At 40.1% G+C, this 22,353-nt stretch overlaps 1 protein-coding gene across 2 annotated transcripts in view; it reads left to right on the top strand.

The window, feature by feature from the left end:
- TULP4 (TUB like protein 4) overlaps positions 1 to 22,353 on the top strand; it is a 161,947-nt gene that overhangs the window by 32,097 nt on the left and 107,497 nt on the right. The gene's annotated exons all lie outside the window — the stretch shown is intronic.

Below are 22,353 nucleotides of genomic sequence, written 5' to 3'. Positions count from 1 at the left end.
GTGTAAGGACTTAGTTTGTTTCTGCTTTTTAGTTAGGCTGTGTTTGGATGTGCTCTTTGAAAATAATCTGTCCAAATCAAAGCTTTGCTTTTAGGTTAGTGGGTGGAATGACTTGTATGTACTGAAATTAAAACCGAAGATACAATGTGGTTTTTCTTGTCTTTTGTGCTACTTACTCATTGGACTCCAATGTATGTTGCCCTTTTGACATAAGCTGCACCAAAGATTTAGAGGTGGGTGGGTTTGGTTCTTGTGTTAACATTGATAACAATCCTCTTTTCAAGGAAAAAAGGGAGCAGGGGATAAATATTTAGTCTTAAATAATTGCATCCACATGCTTTGTCTATATAAAGATGCATGGGTGTATTGTAAATTATATAGACTTTTATATTTGTAGACAAGGGACAGATTCATGTATATATTTGTATTGGGTTCATTCAAAAAAATTGTAGCCACCTTTTCCCAAAGGGAGGAATGATGTTTAAATCCAGCATTTTGTTTTGAATCCTCTCTAGTTGTCAGTATAATTTTCAGTTGCAAATTGCATTTTATTTTTGAAATGTGTGATACAATGATCACTTTTCATTTCTCCATATTTTCTTCTCTAACTTTTCTGTGAACCTAGGCACCTATTTTTCTCCTTTTGCATCATATGTGTCTTGGAAACAATGGAGGAAGTGCTCTATATGGGAACGTGAAGTCTTGTTGCAGAACGTGGAAATACAAGACTAGGTTTAAGTATGTGCCAGTTAAGTGGAGAAGATGCTTATGTGTATGCTGCCCTTTGGTTTTGGCTAGTTTTGCTTTGTTTACTCAGTTGGCCATTAGATCCTCTTTCTGGGTCACTGCATCGTTGCCATGTGGATTGAGCTGTGGTGTCTGCACATCCTTTCACCGAACAGTGATTGGCATGAGGGAGACTTTCAAACGAAAGGAAAATGTTGTTTGAATTTTTATTTTTTTTTAATTTGGGTGCTTAAAATGTTCTGGGTCAAGCTTGTCATTAATAGAGTTATGTTTCTGTAAATAGTCTTCCTGACAGCAGAAGATGCATGAATGACCAGAATAGAGACTGCCAATTAATTTTTCTGTATGGCACTACGAAACTGGTGTGGTGGGGTTGTAGTGAAGGAAGAAGAAAAGTGGCTTTAGTGCAGCTAGCTTTCTGTGATAAGTCAGTGGCAGCTGTCAGATTTTCCTGCTGGCATATTTTTTTGAGCATCAGTGTAGATGAAAGTTCATACTTGCAAGATGATGTGTTATACAACACTCTTCACCAGGCTTACTGAATGTAATCCTTTTACAGGAGAATCCTACTGATTTTGGTAGGAATGAAACTAATACAGGATTTGTTAGTTGTTAAAGGTATATAGTTGAACGGACAAGATTTTTTTCTTTAGAAAACACCTTTCCTTCTAAATCTGTCTGTTGAAAGATTCTTTAAAAGAAAGAAAATGTTGAACAGCACTGCTTATTGCTAATATTTGCACAAGAAGTAGTGAATGTTTTGTTTTCCTATTATCATTTTAAAAAGCAGGCAGCCAATGACAACCTTGTCTCTTCTGTCTACCACATTACGCAATGGAAAATGCTAATTTTGCAAGCATATTCTGGTATATGTGTCTGATTAAAGCTATGTTTGTTGTTAAGAATGTACCCAAAGGGATGTGATTGACCTAAAACTTTTGAGAGCCTGTGTGTTTCACTGACCAGTTCTAGGAGTGTGTTGTATTGTCTTGTTCCCAGAAATGGTGATTTATACCTCTACATATTTTTCTCTGGGATAAAGCTAGGGTGACAAGTCAAGTTGACTGTTTTTCTGACATACGTTGCTGCTTTAATATTACTATGCATTCAATTTTAAAGTTTGCTGTAACAATTATACAGTATGCTGTAATGAAGAGAGCGGAAGAGTGAAAATACAGAAGCTAGATCCTTTCCATTTGGGTTATAATTAGCAGTATGCTGCAGGCAGAGCCGTACGTTGTATTTCAGTTTTAGGGTGAAAATCTGGAAAAGGTAATACAGCAGCACTGTGCTTTTGACAAGAACGTGAGACTATTTTTAATAGGGTCATCAAGGTGGATGCTAGTGATGTATTTTTGCAATGTTTTTATGATTGCTGAAGAGATTCACTGAAACCTTCTTTTGGTACACAGGTTCTTTTTTGACTGTAATAGCATGCCTGTAGCATATCTGAACAAATAAGAATGAAGAATCCCCAGGACTGAATTACTGACACGCATATTGCAGTGGTGGACTTGCATGACTCATCACATTGAACAATAATTGAGAATTAAATGCTTTGTAGTGTGAGCCATGCTTGTGTTTTTACAGTTGCTTCAAGATTGGTTTTTAGAGTTTGCAACTAGAAAGTGGCTGCCATATTATTTTAGTTAACCACCTCATTTTTTTGTAGTTTCTAAGGAGAACTACAGGGATTAAAATAAGCATATTCCTTTTATTCTGTGGCAAGAGGTAAAAATACTGCATTTTGTGATAGATTTTTTTTTAAAATTTGGCAATGCATTTACAGTTCTGAATCTCATTTACGAAAGGCTCAGCATTCTAAAAATGAAAATTTAAATGGGCACATATCAAAGGCAGAAGCAACTTTGGTGCAGAAGGAAGGGGAAATGTGCGTTGTGCAGCAGTTGTGCAGCAATGACGTGTTTCACGTGTCATAGGAACACGTTGCATCTCTGACCATGGGATGGGAGTGTCTCTGTGAGGGTATGTAGTGGATGGAGCAGATGTGAATGACTGCGGAGGCGCATGATTCAGTTTGGCTTTGGAACATTTCCCTTGGTCTGGGAGAACAAACTGATGGAAGCTGGCATTCGATGGGTTTCTTTCTTAAGTCTGGCAGAAAGGTTAGAAGGCAGGAAGATGTGCCATTGTACCGCAGCGTGTGAATTAGCAGCCAGGGAACAGAGATGTGGTGGCCTAGAATACCTTCCCCTCCCTTGCATTTGTAAATGCAGTGCTGTGCAGAAATTAGAGAGTGAAATTTAGAAGTCTTTGATTTTGACCTAACTTGACTTTCCTTAGCTGCACTGGGAAACAGTGTTAGAAAAGTAATTGAGTACATTCCTTTTATGACTCTTATTATTTCTGTGATAAATTAAGGATTAAATGAAAAATATCTGGTCACTTCAGCAAGGTCAGGGTTTTACCCAGTGTGACTAGTAGGCTCTGAAGCATGCCAGGCTGAATATTTTTTTTATAATACCACAGAGACACTGACTTTCAGCTTCTGGTCCATCCCAAGGTTTCTGGGGAGAGATTTTCAAGGGGATCTGTGAAAGATAATTAGAAAAAAAGCCCAAACTTATCCCCCAGTGGGCTTTGATTAGCCTTTCAGGGATCTTCCCTTCCAGTGAAAGATTTACAGGATGTCTGCAAATCAAATTGGTTGGATGGTGCTGCTGGAGGTATTTCTTTTAATGGGTTCTGTTGTGTCTAGTGTATTAAGATAATAACACTTTCTATGGCACTTACTGTTTCTTATATTATTAGTGTTTAAAAAAAATGTTTTGCAGAAAATGTGTATTTTCTCTTCACTGAGCTAACTAAAAAGACATCTTTGATATATTTATTAAGATGCAGTATGCTAATTGCTGGACTGAAGCATTAAAAAAGTAGTGCAAGAATATGCAAATTCAGATGCAGGGAACAAAGTAACATGCTGAATATGTTATTAAGTATGTATACACTTTTGTAAATTGCTCATTTATTTACGTTTGACATTATTTTAGTGTCTTAAGTGCATGACTACAGCTGCAAAAACCACCCTGTTTTGTTTAGCACAGGATTTAGAAGTAGATAGGGTTGTAAACATATCTCAGTTGGACTGTCAAATTAAGTATTTTTAGTTAGAGCTTTTCAAAGGAATGCTGTCCTTTAAAAACATTCAATAAATGTTGCTTTTCATACTACATTTGTTATGGAAGTCTCTGCACAGTTCTTGGTTTTGCTTTGGAGTGGAAGGAGGTTACAAATTGTTTTTCCTATTTTAAAAGGAAAGCTTTTCTTTATTCTGTCCACCTTTTGGAGCTTGTATATGAAAGTTCTGAGCAATTCTGGCAGAGCAGATTCTTTCCAGAAGTGTGTGGCTTGTATAGGAAATAAATTTAAAAAACCAAACAAATAAACCTTTTTAAGTAGTGTTTCTTGGTTTGTAGTGTCACTGGTAAGGATATAGAAAAAAATACAGGAAAACTGTTGATTTGTTTTGGTTTGTTTGTTGTGTTTTTTTAAAAAAAACTTTGTCTCTTTTAATTGTAAGTGGCATTTGAACCTTAAATGATTCCTGGACAGAATTCCTGGACAGAAAAAAACAAGTCAGCATGTGAGTCTTGACAGCATGGGTACCTCGTATCAATTGTTGCCTTCAGACACGACTGAAACTGTTGTTACTGGCGAATGCTTTAAGAAATTTTGAGGTAGAGCGATACCATAATAATGCCTTTTGGCTGTAGAAGCCTCAGTGGTACAAGACATACGCTGATGTAAACTGCAGTGGTACTGCAGATCTTCTCTCTTGATTTTCTGTCACTGCACACCGAAGACAGGACAAGGTTTGTCGGCAGAAATCTTTTTGTTAAAGCAAGCTCGTATAATTGGAAAAGACAGACAAGCTTTTGGGCATACAAGGTTCTGAAGAAGGACTTGTATTTCTGAAAACTCACCTAGTTTTTATAGCCCTGCTAGCTGATACAGTGCTAAATCTGTCTACAAACCATGCCCTTACTCTGTCCTTAAGCTATTACGGCTACAGAAAAATAGTGCTGCAGAGAGAGGCAGAATTAGTGCTTTTGTGGGCAGTGACTTGTAGGAGAACAGGTCCTGTGCCTGACTGGGCTGGCTCAGTTAAATTTGTATTGTGACTGGTATTGCCAGGCTTTTCTGACTACTTACTTTCAGAAAGGACAAACACATTGGGATTTCATGCAGGCACTTTATATCTTCTGGAATTGTCTGCTCTGCACTTGCTCTGGGTGCTTGAGTGCTTTAATTTCTTAAAACAGTATTAAAAGAGCCAAAATACATTTTAAACTTCTTTGGTAAGAAAAAGACTTAACAGTCTTTTAAACTTTGACGAAGCTTAAATATGCTCTGTGACATGCAAGAAGTGTCTTTCATAGCCTTCTCAAGAGAATTAGCAAAGAAAATAAATGGAGCTTGAAGTTCCTTAAATGACAAATAGCAGTCCTGCTGCTTCGCCTTTCTGTGCCCTATATCAGTTTGCAAACCCCAAGGTATGGCCTAAACTGTGCTGGTACACATTCTGTAAAGTTTGTTCACTCCAAGAAGTGTGACCACTTTCAATGTGTCTTTTATCTTTTCTTTGTGATACTGGTTTTTTCCAGCCACACTTAGCTTCTAGTTCCACAAATATTTGGCCCTTTCTGTCTGACTGTCCGTCTTTCTCCATTGCCTCGGAATCCCAGCCTCTCTGCGAGCTCTCCAAGTTCGAGGGGGTTGGCTGCTCAGTGCACTCTCCTCTTACTAAGGTACAGGATTATATTTGTCTTACACAGTCACGTGGCTTTGAAGCAAACCATCCAGTATTGCTACAAGTGGTGTTGAATAATCAGAGTTGGTAATGCTGCATTGATGTGCTTCTGGGAGGTTGCTGTTGTAGGTTGTGTGTACACAATGTGTTTCCTGCAAAGGATAGGGCATCTGCTCAAGAAGACTTTAAATTACAGTTTTTCTGTTTTGTTTCAATAAGCATCTAGAAAGTCATCCCTCAAGGCTGGGTAAAAAAGGAATACATGACATGAGAACAGTATTGTCAGCTTTTAAACAGAACTAATTATATTTGTAAGCAGGTCATCAGTGCGGTTTTATGTTTTACTGTGCTATAACACATAGCTACAGTTTTGTTGTTAGATAATTCTACTCAAAAAAAGTTTGAAGTGGAATCAAGCTGACTTCTATCAGAAATGAACCCTAAGCTTTTATTCATGTTAAATTGTTGAAAGATAACAACATGCATATTTCAAGATAATGATATGCCCAAGGAACCTTTCTTGCCTTATGAATTAGGGCGAAGATGCCCTATTGTTTTGGATAGGAGCAATTGTTCAGCATGATAACTTGGGTGTTCAAGGGAAATAAATGCATTTTCTTTAACAAAAGTTTAATAATAAGGAACTATAGATGTAGTGAATAGGTGAGATTACTACTAACAGTTGATAGCTAAGCTTGGAATATGAGCACCTTCTGAATAAGGAGGGTCACAACTCAATATGTAATTCTGAAGGCCTTGTATATGCATACATACATACTGAGCATCTGAATAGTCAAGAAATCAGGTTTTATGATAGCATTTCTGAGCCATAATAATCATTAAGGATACTGCCTTGGTTTAAACAGTTCCCAGAGGAATTCATCAAATTACAGATAGTCTGAACAGATAAGATATCCATTACAAACCATAAACATTTCACAATATAATTGAACATAGAACACCAAGTAATTGCTTGTCAAGTATAGCTAGAATGTAGTAGGACAGACAAAAGAAATTTTATAGGCACTTGTCCTTGGGCAACCAGCATTTCTGCTCTGATAACAATCTTTTATGAACATGTGTGAACTTCTGAGGGAGTTCTCAGTATTCTCCTTGCATTAGGAGCTTCTTTAAAGAGAAATAATCCATTTGTATAACAAAAATGTTACAGGAAGAAATGAAAATGAAGTTGAATTGGGGAATTTTTTGTGAATTTTCAAAAAGAAGTGCTGGTTTTAAGTTTTCAAAATAGGATTGTGATGTTCCGGTTCTGGAATTATTTGACAAATTAGTATATTGGAAAACAGTATCCTTACATGCTCATCTATTTTTTGCATTTTAAGAAAATGAAATGTACATAGCTGACTTTACTAATGAAGAAAATACATCTTTGTTTAGCCTGATCAGAATGTAATGAAACTGCAAAGTACAGTGGATTTATTCTGCTATTCAAAAGGGACACTCTGGCAGGAAGGAGTTCACACCCCTTGCCCTGATTAACAGCAGGGTTCTCGTGTTGGTGAAAGATGTGCATTGGAGGAGCCTGCTTTGCCAATTTTGGTTGTTCTCTGCAGACAACAGACAACACTGTCTCGTAAGGTTCTCATAGACAAGCTGTTGATGTACAGGCTGGATAAGCAGACAGTGAGGTGGATTGAAAACTGGCTGAATGGCTGGGCCTGGAGGGTGGTGATCAGTGGCACAAAGTCTAGTTGGGGGCCAGTGACTAGTGATGTACCCCAGGGATCAATACTGGGTCCAGTTGTGTTTGACATCTTCATTAATGATCTGGATGATGGGGCAGAGTTTACCCTCAGCAGGTTTGCTGATGACACCAGACTGACAGGAGTGGCTGATAAGCCAGAGGGTCGTGCTGCCATCCAGAGGGACCTTGACAGGCTGGAGAAATGGGCTGACAGCAACCTCATGAAGTTCAACAAGAAGAGCAAAGTCCTGCCCCTGGGGAGGAAGAACCCCATGCACCAATATATGCTGGGGGGCCACCCAGCTGGAAAGCATCTTTGCAAAAAAGGACCTGGGGGTCCTGTTGGACGCCAGGTTGAACATGAGCAAGCAATGGGCCCTTGCAGCAAAGAATGGAAATGGTGTCCTCAGCTGCATTAGGAGAAGTATTGCCAGCAGGTTGAGGGAGGTGATCCTTCTCTGCACAGCACTGCTAAGGCCACACCTGGAGGACTGGGTCCTGTTCTGGGGGGCTCCCCGGTACAAGAGAGACGTGGGCATATAGGAGGGAGTTAAACAAAGGGCCACAAGGATGATGAAGGGACTGGAGCACCTCACATGAGGAAGGGCTGAGAGAGCTGGGGTTGTTCAGCCTGAAGAGAAGGCTCAGGAGGATCTTATTAATTTATATAAATACCTGAAGGGAGGGTGCAAAGAAGATGGGGCCAGGCTCTTTTCAGTAGTGCCCAGTGACAGAGGCAATGGGCACAAACTAAACTGCAGGAGGTTCCCTGTGAATATCAGAAAACACTTTTTCGCTGTGAGGGCAACGGGCTTATTTTGCCCAGAGACATTGTGGAGCCTCTATGCTTAGAAATATTCAAAAGTCGTCTGAACACAGTCCTGGGCAACCAACTCTGTGTCCCTCCTTGAGCAGGGAGCTTGGACCTTCCAGAGGTTCCTTCCAACCCCAACTGTTCTGTGATTCTGTGAAATCTGTTTGTAACTCAAGGTGAAATCCTTTGCACCTGAACTGGTGGAGCAACATCAAAAAAACACAACTCATGAAGGCAGGCAGGAAGCACTAAATATGCAGAAGTGTGGAGAGAAGCCATTCAAGTTTGGCTAAAATGAGAGAACAGCTGATGTGCTAGAGGAGGCAGAGAGCATTTTTCCTGAGGATGAATCCAGATGATATTCCAAGTAGTCAAGCAGTTGGAGAGCATAGTCAAATTCCTCATGAGGAATTATATAGGCAGAGATAATTAAAATGCATAAGAAAGTTAAAGCTGTTGGATGTGAGGGTAACCACAAGAGAAGCAGAATTTGGGAAGGAAGATTGTCACTAAGCTGAAGAGGAGCAGAAACTGTTTAGGTGGAACAAGCCATGCCCTTGGAAAGAAGTTTTAGAAGAAGCTGCAGAGCATAAGTCTGCTCTAAGCTGTAGAAATCTGCAGCTCTGCTTAAAGCAAAGTAATAAAAAATGCTAAATGTAGACAGTGAAAGATCTGACTTCTGGAGGAAGTTGTATCACAAGGTAGCAGTGCCCTAATTACTGAGCTGGCTTGTTTGAATGTAAAATGAGAAAATGGTAAGTAACTGTTTCATCAAGGAAAGGCAAGGCAGAACTGTGAAGAAACCTGCAGCAACAGATCATCACTACCTAGGATAGGTGTGTAAGTATACCTGCATATGTGCAGGAGAGGCAGGTGTAGCTGGAGTAGAGCCAGTCTCAGAAATATTGTCCAAGCTGAGAGTAACACTGGCTTTTGTGAAGGTGAGCAAACGTGTGAGGGATCTAGCGTTCACTGACAGTCAGCAGAAGGCAGCAGTTAGTTCCACAGATGTAGTTTCCAGAGAGGATAACGGCCAGCAGCAGAAGACACAACCGAAGGCTGATTATCGGCAGTATGGTGACCTCCGAAAGTTAATGTTCTGAGTAGTGTCCTGGAGAGGGGGCCAAGCACAAGGACCTGCAAGAGGTGTTGGAGAAGTTGAGAAAGACTGAGTGTTTTAACCTGTTGAAGGAGAAATCCATCATTCTGAGTAAGATGGAAAAAAGACAGACAGGGGGTTCTTCCACTCAGGGAAGAGGTCGCTCTAAAGCCTTTAACCTGAAAAGAGCTAGAGGATGTTGAGTTTCACAGAAAATCTGATTCCACCAAAAGGAATGAATCAATGTCATTCTTCAGGTAGAGATACAACAGAGAATTGTGTTAGTAAAAAAAAAAAAGGTAGGAAGGAGACTCAAATAGGCTTGATTATTCAGTTACAAAATACTAAAAATAATGTTTGTAATTTCTAGCTACCCTAATGAGGACCTTTCTTGAGGAATGACATTATTTATCTTTAAAGGGTGCACAGGTGAAGATATCCCAAAAGGGTGTTTTGATACAATGAGACAGCTTTCTGATGCTCTGCTGTTGGGAAAAGGAGTGTTGATCGCATACTAGAGAGCTTAGTTTAAAAGGGATACAACCAGGCCTTTACATCAGAGTTATCGTAAGGAAAAGGGATCTATTCCTTATTCTTTCCCTTCCCTTAATTCTAATTTGGTCCTGTGAGGTATTTCTTGAGCCGGGTAATACTCAAATACTTTGCTCCTCAGTTCAGAAGTATTGTGGGAGCATATGATGAAGCTGTGTTTGCTGCTGCTACACAGAAGTGATAATGTTAAATGCCTGGTTAATTAATAGTGTTGCTGTGGAGGGAGTTGTATTTATTGTAAGGACTGGGTGCTCAAAATGGGGTTCCTTGAAATAAGGTGTCTTAAAAGTACACAGAGGACTAAATGGCTAAGAAAGGCTGCAGTTTGAGAGTACCTGTCACTTCTTGTTCTGGTAATAGCTTGAGTTAGGCATATACTTCATGACCTAAATGGGACCAATACTGAATAAAATGTATGACATGGAAGAATATTTGATGTTACAGTTAGAGGCACAGATTGTTTTAGTGTACAAAATGAGGCGTTAGCTTAAGTTATGTTTATCAGTGCAGAAGATAAATGCTTTCTCGCTTATGTCATTTTAGCAATTCTACTATTGCCCACAAGATACCGCATTGATTACAGATGTTAAGAGTAGGAATTGCTGTTTTCCCATGGAATGCCATCAATCATCTACATGTTTTATTTATAGTTCATTGCATTTCCAGCATTCTTACCGTTTCCCGAATAATACCCTTAATGGCTTCTTCAGATTTAGTAGTCCTTTTACTAATTAGGGAACCGAGACCCTGAACTCCACTTGTGAGAGAAGTCTGTGTGTCATAAGCTCTCTTGAATATTAGCAATACTTATGGAAGTTATAAAAATATAAGCCAACACTTGTTTATTGAGAAATATGTATTGGAATATATATATGTTGTTCTTGTTTGAAGGAAATCAGAAGTCTTTTGAAGCAGTGTTTCAAATCAAGAATAGTTGTTAAGGATAAAATTTGTCCTGCTTTAAGTACTTTCTCCAGAAGAAATAAATCCAGCAGGGAGGTTAACAAATTAGATTAGAACATTGTCGTTTTAATACGTACTACTTATGCAGCCAATTATACCTTGTTATTATGTCTTATGGCTGCCATAAAGTCATTCTGTTGATTAAACAGATTCAAATTAGGCTTTGACACAATGTTATTATGTATTATCAAAGGCCCTACCTGGATCTGGAGTTTCATTGGGTTAACTGTGGTAATGGTTCTAGTCTTTGTGGTCACTGGGTATATGTAAAAATTTCCTTGCTCAGCCAGCTTCCTGTACGGTTCCCTCAGAGTGAAGAAGTGAGATGTGGTTGTGATTACACTGGCCAGGGAGACGATTGTGTTTAATGACCGGCAGCAGGTGTCAGTAATTATAGGTGTAGGTTGCTTCTCCATCCGGAAGGTCCTGAGTTGCTGCTAGCAACTAAAATGAGCCACCTTATGCCTGAGATGGGAGAGGGAGATGCCTTCTCTGAAAATAGATGAGCCTAAATTAGCATTTGAGGCAAATGCATGTACTTTTGTTTCTGTACATATATAATATTTTCATACATGCCTCATTTTTATTTTATTTGCTCTTTCTGCAGCTTTGATGCATAATTGTGACAGTAGTCAAAACTTGCTTGTAAAACTTGAAGGACTTCTGCTTGTTCATATGACTAGAAAACGTCATATAAAGAAGTTGTATTTTACGTGAATATATATATGTCTTAGGAAAGACATGGACCTGTTGGAGTGGGTCCAGAGGAGGGCCACAAAGATGATCAGGGGGCTGGAGCACCTCTCCAATGAGGATAGGCTGAGAGAGTTGGGGTTGTTCAGCCTGGAGAAGAGAAGGCTCTGGGGAGACCTTGTTGCATCCTTGCAGTACTTGAAGTGGGCTTGTAAGAAAGATGGGGACAAAATTTTTAGCAGGGCCTGTAGCGGTAGGACAAGGAGTAATGGTTTTAAACTAGAAGAGGGTAGATCTAGATTAGATGTAAGGAAGAAGTTCTCCACTGTGAGGGTAGTGAAACATGGGAACGGGTTGCCCAGAGAGGCTGTGGATGCCCCATGCCTGGCAGTGTTCAAGGCCAGGTTGGATGGGGCTTTGAGCAACCTGGTCTAGTGGAAGGTGTCCCTGCCCATGGCAGGGGGGTTGGAACTAGATGATCTTTAAGGTCCCTTCCAACCCAAACCATTCTATGATTCTATGATAAATATGTAAATTAGAGTATTTGTAATATATATTGTCAGGTAAAATAAATTCATGTAAGTAAAGCTGTTGAAAAAATAACAGCTGTAGAAAAGTTCTGTTCCATAGAAAAGTAAGCTAATGAGGAACTAAACCATTTGATCTGTGGGCCTCATACAGTCTCCTAATGTTCCATGCTTTACTTTCAGCTAACTTCATAAAACAAATATTCTATATTGAGCTAAAAATTCATATGGAGTTCAATAAATGTGCAAATAGATGAGACATACCATAACATATGATACTGTTTTAAATAAGAGCATAGCATTTTTTTATTGTGACTTTTGAATATTCTTATTTTCTAACTAACGATTCTTCAAATCGGTTGTGAATAGGCATTAATTGCATACTAGCCGAAGGAGTAAGCTTTCTGTCCTTGTGTTTTGCCTATTCAACTGTTTTGTTTTGCAGGAAATGTCTGCTTTTACTATGACTGTTCAAGTGCTTTTAAGTGTTTCTTTCCTACAAGTTCCCCATTTTTAGTGCCGTGAAGACTCAATAACAATAGCTGAAACTAAACTAGAAACACCTTTTTGATATGTGTACCCAAGATGAAAATTCTTGCTGTGTACTAGGCATTTTATTACTTCACTTAAGATATTTTTTCAAAGTATTTTCCGAGCGTGAGACTTCTGTACTGAAATACACAGAGGTTTAGTCACAAGTGTATCTCCTGTCTGAAAGTAGTAAGACATAGACTTAAAAGATTTTAAACCTAATGCCTTTGGGCAGCTGTTATTTTTAAGTTTCTTGTGGCCTTTATGTTTGTAATCTTCAGGACAGAAATTTGAAAGCTTTTTAATACTGAAGGCACTCTTGTTTCTTAGATTGTTTGGGGTTTTTTTTTCTAATACTACTAGTCGTATTAGAAATACCTTGCTATTAAAATTTTATTTTTAATTGCTGGTGCAAATAATAGTAGCACCTGAATTATTAGCATTATTTCTACTAACTCTGTAGAAATGGTAAGCTTTCCAATATTATTACTGTACTGTTGAAAACCAGATGATTTTATGTGATGAGCATCCATTATTATTTTTACTGACATTTATTCAAGCAGAGCATTTTACTCATTTGATGTAGGGATCTAATACATAATTAATTACATGTTAAGTGGTAGCAGTGTCCATGAGAGCAGGGAAAGAGCTCAGAATTTCAGTAGAAGTGGGAATGAGCAGGCCCTGGGGAACAGGGCAGCCTGAAAGGTAGGGTGGGAGTTTGGGACTGTTCGGATGTGAGACGCAGGAGTACCTGGAGGAGGATAGGAGGCAGAGAGAGGGCAAGCCTGCCTGCTGCTTTTCTGATGAGGCTGTCTGCCAGGCCATGGGGTTGGACCTATACTTCTGAGATCCTGAGTTCCGCTGGATTCGTAAACAGCTATCAGGTGTGGTCAAAATATGTTCATCCTCTGTAGTGAATGATCCAAACCAGAGATGACAACTTTAATAGCTGTTAGTTAAATGTAGATAGTAGATATCAGTCCTGCTCATCGTTTTGTGGATTGATGGTGGATGTCAGGAGCAACATGTAGGTTTTTCCTATTTCTTTTGTAAAGCTTGAGCAATTTGTCAGACAGCCATTGTGTATCAGAGAGAAAAATTAAGCTATCCGAGGTTATGAAATGTCAGCATTACTTGCAGTTGATTTACCGTGTCGGCTCGTTTCTTTTAATGTGTTGGTGCGTACATATTATGATTCAGTTTTCAATTAGCTGAATACATCCTTTTTTTTTTTTGATGCCTTGCAATTCTTTTCTGTTCAGTACCTGTGTGGTGCCTGTGGATGAGGGAAAGTTGCCTGAACAAGCTCTATACTGGTTTTGAAAATCAGTAAGTAGTCACTGAAGGGCATGAAGAAAAGTGAAGTCCCATGGTTGGGCAGCTGAATGTTGCTGTGGGGGATTGTTTTTTTTTTACTGAGCTTTTCACCATAACCAGTATGTATTTCTCATTTTCTGAGTGATAGTAGTAATCATTTTACTATCTTTGGAACTGTGAAGATGAATTAATTAATTTTCATTAAATGTCCAGATACTATAATTCTACTCAGATACCCAGCATTTCTTAGTCTTAAAACATTTGCTTTTGTCAGTGTCATCTTGATACTCTTCTGGGGATCTGATTTCACAAGCCAATTTTAAAGTAAATTTTCATGACTCATCTTCAGAGTTTGATCATGAGTAATATTTGGCCCCGTGGCATGTGGGCACCAATGCAGTGGAGGTTTTTGGTATATATCTATCTAATCTTAAGGGTTTCCTTGATGGACAGCATAGCTAACTTCAAAACTCAAGACTTCTGGTGTATAGCAGTCAGAGTAAGGGGATTTTTAGTTGTGTTTTACATCTAGCTCATTGTGATTCAGTCGGTTTGTCAGCTTAGAAATCTCCTGTTTGGAGCTTCAGAACAATTGCAATGACGTGGATTGTACCCAGAGGATGTATAACACAATTCCTGTTAATGGGAGGTTTTAATAATTGAGTTCACTGTTGTTGATGATAACATTAGAGATGTTAGGTCTAACTTGTCCTGTTGAGCTTGAGTTTTAAAGTGTTCTAAAAAAATTCTGTGATGTACTTATATGCTGCAGTGATTATTAAGACTGAGAATCATAGGCATTTAATTGAATCTGAAACATGGTAGTGTGACTCCCTTGGGTAGGCGTGAAAGCTAGAAGTAAGTCAGATAGTACATGGAGTGAAGTTTCTTATTGTCAATTAACTCCAGAATCACTTGAGAAGTGCAGACAGTTTATCGGCAAACTTACTGTATCCTCACCAGTACTGCAAATACCACCACAGTCTGAAAAATCAAGTTGAGCTTTTAGTCCTCACCAGTAATCAAGGTTTTGTAGGTTAATGTAGGTTAGCTCTCCTACATCATTTTTCCAACTTGGTATCTCTAGCAAGTTTAAGCAGGTATAATGGAATGAACTATTGTATTTATGAGTAAAGATATTCCTTTGGTTGTGAAAGCAACAAAAATATGTTTTCTCTTTACTATGCTAACTCTGTGGTGTTAACTTTTTATCTTGCATGTCAGCAGAGGTGAGTTTTGAATACACATGGGGAGCAAATTTATTGAGTAAACAGTTGCTACTGTTAAATAAATCACTCCTAAGGCTGCATTTTAAAGCCCTTCTATTGTCAGAATCAGGCAGAGGCCCATAAAATGCCTTACAGAAGGTGTATGAACTGTAGAAGAGGCTTTAAAATGGGGGTAAAATGTCTTTTTAAATGCCCTTTATACTTCCAGGTGGTTGTGGAGGGTGCTTTTTGGGTTTTGCTGTCCAATGTGATGATGGTTAATTTTCCTCTTTATTTTTACAAGTGTTCTTTAGCAATGAAAATTCCATTGTATTGTGCTGTAGCACTCGCGGGTAACTTCTGTCGGTGTACATTTAGCTACCATTCTTGTTGAATTGAAATTTTCCTTCATAGTTTTCCTTAAAGTGAAAGATGGGTTATTATTTTTTAAATATTCGTGTGGATGGCACTGGTTTTAGTGGAACATGTTAGATTATGTAAAATACTACTCTAGTCTGGTGATAATGACAACTTTCTATTTGGGGTTTTTTACTAATTGAAAGTATTTGAATTTTTTTACTTAAAATACAGTTTTCAAAAGCCATTTTGCTCACTCCTCTTAATCTTTGTAATTCTGCTTAAAGAAAGTAGTCTGCTGCTTTCTTCATTCACTACTTGGGATAAGTAGGGAGGGGAAGCCTTGAAAATACTTAAAATTGAAGACACAGATTTTCCATTTCAGTGAGCCAGTAGTAGTCCAAGTTAAAAATAAGAGGCTTGGTTTTGAGGATTTTTGATGAGCTGAAAGCTTTTGGAACTGTAATCACAAGAATCACATAATTGTTTGATGGAAGGCTGCTCACCGATTTGTATTCATTTTTGGGTGGTTATTAGCAAGCTAATAACTCTAGATGCTGTTTTGAAATTTCCTGTCGTTTCTTGTCATTGTCACTGGAAGCACTGGGTATCATTCCAAGGGATCAGCCTGACATTTGATACCACATTTCTCACAGGCAGTGATGAGGACTGCAGTGTATGTAGACCAGTGATGCCCAATCTTTCTATCCAGATGAACCGACACCTTATTCAAGTGTTAAGAGGAAATTGTGTGCTTTGGCTCCTCTGCCACATGACTGGACTGTGGGGGGGGCACTACAGTCACCTACTTCCCAGAAGCAATAAAAATAAATAGGTAACTTGTACCAGCGAGTTGTATTTGGCCCTCAGGTGGAAGTTACCTGAGCAGCAGCTGTAAAATATGCTCATTATCATGCTTTGCTGAAGGTGGTACAAATGTGTAGCCCAGCTGCTTCGTCATGGCCGTGCTAAGGAACGAGATTTGGCTGCCCTTCTTCTTTGTGTTGTTACCACCAGCGCAGACAAATTGTTGTGCCTTACACAGCTGCAAGAGCCACTGCACTTCTGTAGTGGTAGCACTCTGTGTTGCAGGTAGCTGGAGTTGGTCTGTGGCTGGAGACAGGCTATTCCAGAAGCTGAGTTGTAGCAGAAACTCTTTGTTTGCTTCCCCCATTTTGCAGCGTTTTTGTCAGTGAAGGATCCCAGCAGTAAGAGAGCAAGTCAAGCTACAGAGCAGAAAGGACCGAGGCAGGATCTCTCAGTCACAAGGATGCCAAACCATCTGACATCAAAAAGCTGTTAAAACTTACAAGTATATGACAAACTAGTACAAATAGCATGCTGGGTCTTTTAGAATATTAATCTATTTTATGATCTCCCTTTTATAAATAAAGCTATATAATAAAGTGCTCCAGGGTCTTTTCAGATGAAAGGCATTAGATAATGGCGCCTTTGGATGTTTACCTCTTGTCTGGGCCTGTTAATACGTTTATCACTGAAATGCTTTATTGCAACAACTCTGTTCTTGCCCTTGTGTGGTGTAAAACCATTTGAATGTCATCTTTATTTATTTTAGCTCATTTATTAAGTTGCCTATTGTGAGGCATCTATGGCCTGAATTAAAACAGCTACGAAACACTAAAACCAAATCTCTACATAAAACTGCCAAATAAAATACATAGCCAGGCAAGATTAAAAATAAAGAAATAAATAAAAAATCAGGCACAAGGACAAGCCCAACAAACCTCTTGCGAACCACCCACAAAGGGATTAGTTACCAGCTTCTCAAAGGAATGGGATAAACATGGGTAGCAGATAAAGAGCAAAGGGAGGGGACCCAAAACAGATAAAAATAGCTCAGTTGAAATAAACAAGTCCTGCAGTAAAGCCTGCCAGAAAAGGGCAAGAAAAGAAGTGCGTGCTGGAACGTTACACAGAACTGTGAGTTGTTATACAGGGGTGGAAGTCACGGTGCAATGTGGCATCATCCTGAGCCTGGATCTGATCCGGAGCAGGCAGAGTGCCTCGCTGGCGTGCAGCCTGCAGGCTTCAGTTTGGTTTTGTCTGGCTGTTTCAGCCTGCCCTTGAAGGACCAGCTGCAAGGAAGGAGACAGCAATGCTGATACAAGTCAGAAAGCTGCTCTTCCAAAACGCAGGTTTGCTTTCTTTGGTTGGAATTACAGTATCAGGGCCCTTATCCACCCATTAAGCACAGAAGACCCAAGTACTAAAATGTTTTGCAGGATGAAGTCTAGAAGTTGTAAAAAGATGCATCCTTTTGAGGTTTTGAGTTTTACTGGCCTGGGTGGTTTCTTCTCATCTTTCCCAAGAAAAGTCCTTTGTAGCCATCTGAATGCTACAGGCAAGTGGAGACCAACTACAAGGGCTTATCTAAAACATCCCCTTTTTAACAGATTATTTCTCCACAAATGGACCTTACTTGTTATAAGATAATTTAAATGAAATCTGTGTTGCTGCCATGTTTGGAAATCTGAACTGTAATCCTTCACCTGTGCCAAATTGTTGTCCCCAAACAGGTTAAATTATTGAGGACGGGAGAAAAGTCTAACATGTGACTTGGCATTTTTGGTGGGGTCCACCCATGCTCCCAGCTCTAAATTTCAAAACAAACACACCCTGAACATTATGCTGCTCTTTTATTATAACTTCTGTGGTTGGTTTCTGCTTTGCATAGCTGCCACTTCATGGGATTCTTATTGACATTTAGTTTTTCTGCTTGGCCCATTTAGGTATTTGTTTCAATGGTATAAATAAATAAATACTACTACTACTACTATCTTTAGTTCCACTGCTGCTTTTCCTCAAGTAACAATCTTGTAGTTTTCTCTCCTTCCCTCCCCCCTTGCAGTCGTACCCTTTTGCACTAAAAATATTTGAATAATAATGTTACCATATTTTGCCCTTTCTTGATGCATTCCTTTTGAATCTCTTTATGTGAAATCAGTGCTTGTGAAAGCTGGAAGTTGACTGTTCTGGAGGCGAATCGGAGAGATACCAGTCAGAGTGGATGTGCAAAAAGGCGGCAGTTGTAAGAACTCTTTAAACCTTTAAGGTTTATGCTCACCTGTTGCCAGAGGTCCTGGTGCAATCCCCAGTGCTGATGCTGGGGTGGCTCCTGTGTGGAATCCCCTATGCATCAGGATCAGGAGCACATGTATAATCGTCATCTAACTGGAACATGTTTCAGTCATTACTGTCCTGTCTTAGAGGTGTAACCGAAGGCAGTCTGCAGGTGACTAGGAAGATGCTACAAATTCTCACCTGTAGGGTCTTATATAAATTGGAGAGTCATAACCCTGCTGGTTTGTGACCGACATCCAAGGGAAGTTATAAACAGTGTGGATGGAGGTTTACAAAGTAATGGGGCATTGCAAATTTCAGTTCCTCTTTGCTAATGTGTGTTTGGTATTTGTAAGTTAAAAATAGAATGGCTGTTTGAATTTAAAACATACATTAAATGAAATAGCTAAGAGAATGTAAAGTAGTAATTCCTTTGTTGTCAAGCAGAGCTCTGACTCTGTTGAAGCTCTCTTGGACACTGCAGTTGTCTTCATAAATCCAAACTCCTCATACCCATACGAAGCTGCATCCCCTTCATTGTAGCTTTGATTGGACCCACAGATGGGTGCTATGCCCAGATATGCAGGAGTGTGGATAAAAGGAGTGTGATGAAAGGAGCAGTCTGGTTTACACCCTCATACATAATCTGCTATTTAGCATTTCTCAATTCCTGGTCTTCCCTGTAGTATGCTGTGGGACTTCTGGAAGCTATTACTGTGGTACTGGGTTTATGGTTGTGACAAAACACTCGCCAGTCTTCAGAGCTTTCTGAGAAGCTGCTGTTTGAAAATGGAGTATTTTCTTCTTTCTTTTTTTTTTTCTTTTTCATTTTATCTGTCATTACCACCATATTACCATGCTTTTCCTTTATTCCTAATAGTTTCCTTTTTCATTTTGAAATGAAACTCTTCAGCCTTAGCTGGTGCTTAGTGTTCCTTTGTCTTGCTCATCTGACTCCTTGTCTTAATTACATCAGCTCCAAACCCCATCTATATTTCTGAAATGGCTCAGTCCCACTTTCTGTTGTGCCTACTTGGTTTCCATTGCTTAATGATAGATTTGTTTGGGCCAGAGGTTTCTGCCTGTACTTTCTGGTGGTGGAACAATTTAAGGAGTCCTGCAAGGTCTTCAGATGTTCATTGCAACTGTGATTTGAGGCATTTGGTCTAGTAAGGCTCTGTGCTGAGATGTATTGTAGAAACAGATGTATGTGAAGCTGCCTGTGTCATTATATTAGCTTACTGATAGGTATACTGCTCAGTGTTCTTAAAATGTCCCTTGTCAGGTTTTTAACTTAATTGTACAATTGAACTTTTTGATGTGAAGAGGAAAAAAAATAAAAGAGATAATTAAAAGTTCAGATATTGACCTTTTGAGAAAAGGAGTGAAAAAGAAATACAGAGCAGACTTTACCAGAGGTAGAGAGAGAGAGAAAAGTTTAATGCTGGCACTGGCAATTTTTAGAATTAATTTGTAGCTGTATGTCACCAGTTTGAGACAGGACAGCAAAAAGTTTTACATCCAGCATTGTTTAACATCTTTGTTGGCAACACGGACAGTGGGATTGGGTGTACCCTCAGCAAGTTTGTCAACGACACCAGGCTGTGTGGTGTGGTCAACACACCGGAGGAAGGGATGCCATCCAGAGGGACCTGGACAGGCTTGAGAGGTGGGCCCATATGAACCTCATGAAGTTCAACAAGGCCAAGTGCAAGGTCCTGCCCATGGGTCAGGGCAATCCCAAGCACAAATACAGGCTGGGCGATGAGTGGATTGAGAGCAGCCCTGAGGAGAAGGACTTGGGGGTGTTAGTGGATGAAAGACTGAGTATGAGCCAGCAATGTGCGCTTGCAGCCCAGAAAGCCATTCACATCCTGGGCCGCATCAAAAGAAGCGTGACCAGCAGGTTGAGGGAGGTGATTCTGCCCCTCTCCTCTGCTCTCATGAGACCCCACCTGGAGTACTGTGTTCAGCTCTGGGGCCCCCAACATAAGGTCATGGACCTGTTGGAGCAAGTCCAGAGGAGGGCCATGAAGATGATCAGAGGGCTGGACCACCTCTCCTGTGAAGACAGGCTGAGCGAGTTGGGGTTGTTCAGCCTGGAGAAGAGAAGACTTCAAGGGAGACCTTACAGCAGCCTTCCAGTACCTAAAGGGGGCCTACAAGAAAGCTGGAGAGGGACTTTTTACAAGGGCGTGTAGTGATAGGACAAGGGGTGTGATGGCTTTAAACTGAAAGAGAGTAGATTTAGATCAGATGTGAGGAAGCAGTTCTCCACTGTGAGGGTGGTGAGGCACTGGAACGGGTTCCTCAGAGAGGCTGTGGATGCCCCATCCCTGGCAGTGTTCAAGGCCAGGTTGGATGGGGCTTTGAGCAACCTGGTCTAGTGGAAGGTGTCCCTGCCCATGGCAGGGGGGTTGGAACTAGGTGATCTTTAAAGGTCCCTTCCAACCCAAACCATTCTATGATTCTATGTTAAAGGCTTTGTCCACAGTGGTTAAGAGCATCCATAGAGTATCAGATCAAATGTCCAGATGGCACGGTGTCCTGTTTGTGGCAGTGACCAGTAGCTGACACGTAGGGAAGAGTTTAAGCACCAGTATGCTCATAGTTGTGCTTTCCTGATACAGACCCTCACTCTCCAGGACTCTGCAGCTCAGGAGCTCCGTGGGCCAGGTACACGGACTTTGTGTCCGTACAACTTTATTCTGTGAATTTGCCTAACTGCTTTTTGCATCTGTGTAAAATTTTGACCTATCCTTTATAGTGAATTGTACCATTTACCTATGGGTTGTGTGGAAAAAGTACATTCTTTCGTTCGAATAGTCATCTTTCTGATTTCCATTGATGACCTTTATTTTCTGCACTGGAAACGGCAGTAACAGTTGTTAACCTATTTACTTGATGCCAGTCCTGATGTAATAGACCTGTATGATATGCCTTTACAGTCATTTATTTTCCTGATTTGAATAGTGTTAGTGTGTTGCTCATACTAATCTACTTATACGTTTGAGTCATCTTTTTTTTTCCTATTCTCAGTGTGTTTTCAGGTTGCCTTATATGCATTTTGAGACTAGAGGAAGAAGAACTGCACATAATAGAAATGAAAATCCATACAGTGGTGTAATGCTGGTTCCTGTTTTCCCTATCTCCCCCACTCCCTTACAGTTGCAAACGGTGGCCAACATAATAATGACAATTACTGCTTGTTATAGTTAGGGCGGACGTGTTTCTTTGAAAGAAGGCCTAGTGGGGGACATTTTAACTGGTGATGGATACAGGACCTGACGTGGACTCCCAATACAATTTCTGCTTCTTTGTTCCATGTAATATTTGTCAAAACAGTGGCAATGAATTATGATATGTATTTATATTTTTTCAGTGTGAAGGATGGCTGCATTCAAACATGCACACACACAGATAAAAGAAGTTGAACAGCTTCAAAAGCTGTGTCAGTCAGTCTGTCAAAATCGCATTGGCAGACCTGGAACACTGTATGTACAGATGGGACCTGAAAGTGAGATCTGTTTGCTCACGGGAGAAAAGGGAGCTTGGTTTGACAAGATTACCGCGGGGAGCTGCTGCCTTGCTTGGCTGTGACTGCATCTTCACACGCCTTGTAAGAAGCTTTTGCTAAATCTCTTTTTTTTTTTTTTTTTTTTTCTGCAAGCCGTGTTTCCCTCTTGGAGGTGCGCAGCCTTCATGTGCTGTGTCCTCTCTGGGGCACCAGCCACCTTTGTGGCCCTGGCCCTGCTCCTGGGGTCTCCCTGAGTGTGTCACTGCGCGGGGCGTTCATGGGCAGGCAGGAGAGCTGCTGTCCCAGCTATACTTTTGCTCATGCTCTGAAGGGTCTGCAGGGAAGCAAATAAAGGAACAGCGGCTACTTTTCTGTGTAGGGGAGTTAGGGAAGAAGAGCAAAAAGCAAGTAAGGCACAGGCTGCGAGTCCTGCTCGTTCCTTCAGAGTAAGCCCTCCTTGGGACCTGA

This window comes from Buteo buteo, chromosome 9, assembly GCF_964188355.1.
Source record: "Buteo buteo chromosome 9, bButBut1.hap1.1, whole genome shotgun sequence".
NCBI classification, from domain to species: Eukaryota; Metazoa; Chordata; class Aves; order Accipitriformes; family Accipitridae; genus Buteo; species Buteo buteo.
This window is presented reverse-complemented; position numbering and strand designations above follow the sequence as displayed.